The following is a 4,281-nucleotide window of genomic DNA, read 5'->3' as shown; positions in this document are numbered from 1 at the left end:
GTATAATACGGCGGCAGTAGTTGACGCTGTTGTTATCGAATTAATTTAGTTCTAAATAATAATACCGGCCAACGCCGTTACGTTAGGCCTGGTATCGACTACCTTATCAGTAGAACCATAAACATTGATATTGAGTGATAACTGATTCTGCTATAAATAAATGAATATGGCTATGTCGCCTATATTAATATAACACCATAATAATATGTGGAACATGGTATTATCTTATTTTCATAATTTTATAAGAAAATATTATTATTTTTGTGTGTACGGAGTGCGAATAACCAATTTTACCAATGGGTCATTAGCGCACAATCAGTTATACACTATTACAATATTGCATGTATAGCCCCCTACGCTGTTTTACACTATTGTAATATTTATTACTTGGGTTCTTATCATTTGTATCGTGTTCGCTGTTGTCTGCTTGACGTTCCTACAGATTGTTAATAATTGTATTGCATCAACCGTATACTCTTGTTTTCATTGTTTAAATTGTTTTAAATTGTAATACAATGAGTGATTGTGATTCTTCAACCAAAGTCGATCAGGTTGCAGATTTAGAATAACCAATTTTACCCTGGCCAAATTATTAAAAAATATTTTAAAGTATTAAGAATCAATGAGATTTGAGGATAATTTTTTTTATAAGAAGCTGAAAGTGAAGTGCTTAAGATGTGTCGATACAAAGTGTTACAAGGTGGATTCACGTTCAAACTCTAATATAAGAAAACATTTAAGCGTAAGTAGAATGTTAATTTCATACCTGCCTATGACAGTTGACCCATCTATCTTGTGTGTTAAATTAATTTTAAATACCACACAAATACCTAATATATTACAAAAAATAAATATATATCAAAAACAGTGGCGCACAGCTTTTTAAAAGTCAAATTTCAAGTGCTTAAGATGTATCATAGATCTCATTATTCTATATTATGTATTTTCCTGGGCCCCCACACGAGTCATATCAGAGGGGCCCAGTATTCTTGTGCATATGAAATAAAATAAAATAAATAACCCCCTCCCCCTCAAAAATAAATCCCAGTTGCGCCAGTGATCAAAAAATGTAATTTATTTATCAAAACTTATAATGTTAAGTAAAAGGTTATATTTTTTCATTTTATTCAGATTACATTGATAATGCAGCGAACAAAAACTCTTTAAAGAGACTCAATGATGGATCATTGAAGCATAATCCTGGTAGTTCTTTAAAACAACCAGTTTTAGAANAACTAAAAGATAAAGCATTGATGCAAATTAATAAAAAATATACACATTTTCAAAATTCAAAATGCCATTGCCATTACATGTATGTTATTGAATTGTTGTTTAGAACAAAAATATTTAAAGAAGGAATGTAAAACAGAAAATTCGAAAATTGGAAAAAGAACGGTACAAAATGCAGATAAGTTACGTGTTTTAGAAAATAAATAATTTTAACTGTATATGTCATATGATATAATTTACATATAATAATTATATCTAAAAACTTAATATTTTATAGGTATTATATGATTTTTGTTCCTTGCTATTATTATTATTTGTCTTCAATAAAATATTAATTTAATTAGAATGAAATATTTATAACTATTTATATCGCTACGTCGGCGCGCCGGCTGCCACTACTGAAAACCTGTTTACCCTGCACCGCACTTGACCATTTGACAGAAGCTAAAATGAAATATGAATTTACTAAATGTTATTATTGGTTCTTATCGCCATCTACCGAGATTTTTTTTGTAGACCATCGAAAAACCGCCCAGTGAGCAATCTATAGTATTTATAATCAATGGTTGAATTAAGGAAAGTATATATGGAGGTAGAAAGCCAATGTCTTTAGTATTATGTAGCGTGGGCTTAGAACACGCTCGTGCGGCGTTAGCAATGACTGCGGTTAGGTGTTCAGACATTTGTTCTGCATCTTGAATCGTAGGTATAGTTTTAGGTATTATTAAGTTAGTAATAATTTGATTGGAGAATATATTCCAGTTTGGTTTGCCTTTAATTAGAGTGTTGTTTGACTGATAAGATTGTGAAGATGAATTAATTGTGATTTTAACCGGGATATGGTCTGAGTCTAACTCTGCGAGAGCTTCTTGCGTGCAATTAAAATGAATTGATTTTAATAATAAAATGTCTAAGATATCTGGCTGTCTATTACAATCTGAAGGAAAATAAGTAGGCTCATTTGGAGCGTTAATTGCATACGGCGTGTTGGCTATAAAAGATAGTAATTTGGTGCCATTCGGATTACTAACACGACAGCCCCAATTAGTATGTTTTGCGTTTAGATCGCCTGCCATTATAATTGAGTTATCTAGACTCATTATTTTATCGTAGTCAGAAATGTGCATTTGACGGCTGGGAGGTTGATAAGCACTGACGATAGTAACGTATCTATTATTTAATTTAATTTGCACTGCTACGGCTTCTAGGCACAACAGATTAAGATTAGAAATTACTTGTTGTATAATTTGGGCACGAACGAGAATAGCAACACCACCCATAGCCCGTGATTGTGTAACACGATCTACGCGATGTAAAATATAATTAGGGAATTTAATTTTGTCTGAGCTTGATAAGTGTGTTTCTGTTATACAAGCGATATCAATATTATGGTGAGTAAGGAAGGCTAGTAGAGTGTTCCTTTTATTTTTTAGTCCGTTGGCGTTCCAGTTTAATAGAATGGTATTATGGGGATCCATTTGAGTTTAGATTTACGCTGTTAAGGATGGCTGGCAGATTTTCTATTATTTTCTGCAGTAATTGAGAAACGAATGTGTTAATTAAGGGTAACAGCGTTTTCATGAAGTCGTTATCTGTGTTGTTTAATGGTTTATCTTGCAATTTATTTTTGGTTGCGGCAGCATATGAACGTTTGTCGGTCACGTCGTTTTGTGTATTATTAGAGATGTTTACTGGGAATTGGAATTTCGTGTGATTGCTTGGAAGATGGGAAGCGACTTTTTTGTTATTATTTTTTTTTGAAATTTCTTTATAGAAGGTACAACCTCTGTAACTCGCTGGGTGATCACTAAGGCAGTTTACACATTTTGGTGGAATTCCAATTTCTTTAGGACAAGAGCTATAGTGGTGGTCACCTGCGCATTTGACGCATCTAGGTGGTAAGTGACAAAACTTTTTAGTATGTGAAAAACGCTGACAGTTAGTGCATTGAGGAATGCCCTTGGAAGGTTGCCTTGGTTCTACTGCTACAACACAGTGCAAGAGTCTGTTTAGAGAGTAAATCTCAGTAGATAATTTGGATAGCAATACCGCTACGATAGGTATTGGGGTTTTGAATTTGTTTTGAAGACGAGTGACTGAGGCTACTTCGAATTTCAGTTCTACGAGTTCTTTATATATACAAGCTTCTGATATGTTCACAGGGAGGTTCCTAATGATAACGGATAGTTGTTTGTTTTCTGGGAACTGGTAGGTGTGGTATTCTATACCGGAATCGTCGAAGAGCTTTGTTGCGGTTCTATAATCGTCGATAGAATTCATGTTTAATTTTAGAGCAGACTTAGTGTTCGCGATGGAGAATTCGTCGAAGGTTATGTTAGCTAATGATGTATGAAAATTTTCATAATCAGAAATATTGTAAACGTAAATAGGTGGTATTTTTGTTCTAACCTGTGATTCTTGAGTACTGAATTCGTCTGCGGTGCCGTCCGTATTGTCGTTGACTTGGAGAGTTAGAAGTGGAGCAAATCTATTTTTGCTTGTATAAGGTGGAGTGAGAGCAACACTACTAGTTCTTGTATTTTTTTTTTTGATGTATCTGGAAGATTGCGATCTTGAGGAGAACTACTATTATTTTTAGGATTCATTGAATAAGTTTAATTAAAGAACACAAACGTTGGGATTGAACAGAGCGCTGAGAACAACCTGTCGCGGCGGCTACTGATAACCAACTGAAATAGATAACCTAATATAGTTAAATTATAAAATACTAAAAATATTTTTTTCGAAAAGAGTATATTTTGAATAAGTATAGTGATCAGGACAAAACTATTAGGTAGTAGGTTTAACACTTAATACTCATAATCAAATTTGTATGAGTTGTAATACATTTTAAAATTAAATTTTTCTTTCAATTTAAATGATAAAAGTATATGAAAAACATATTCTAAGATATAAGTATGAATATGATTGGCATTAACTATTTTCTATTATGTATACCCAAATTTCAATTTTAAATATCAGTAAATTATGTTTGTTTAATTTTTAATTTTTAATTACAAATTTTTTCAAATTAAATACAAAATAAAATAA

General features: G+C 32.3%; 1 long non-coding RNA gene across 1 annotated transcript; it reads left to right on the top strand.

Moving 5' to 3' along the window:
• Window positions 1-231: 231 nt before the first annotated feature.
• LOC111029413 lies at window positions 232-1,224 on the top strand. Its single transcript, XR_002604011.1, has 2 exons — window positions 232-742; window positions 1,132-1,224. It is a non-coding gene; the product is annotated as an uncharacterized LOC111029413 (long non-coding RNA).
• Window positions 1,225-4,281: the final 3,057 nt, after the last annotated feature.

The sequence above is a fragment of the Myzus persicae genome, unplaced genomic scaffold, assembly GCF_001856785.1.
Source record: "Myzus persicae strain clone G006 unplaced genomic scaffold, MPER_G0061.0, whole genome shotgun sequence".
Lineage (NCBI taxonomy): Eukaryota > Metazoa > Arthropoda > Insecta > Hemiptera > Aphididae > Myzus > Myzus persicae.
Note: the sequence above shows the minus strand (reverse complement) of the source record. Positions and strands in the feature narration are given on the sequence as shown.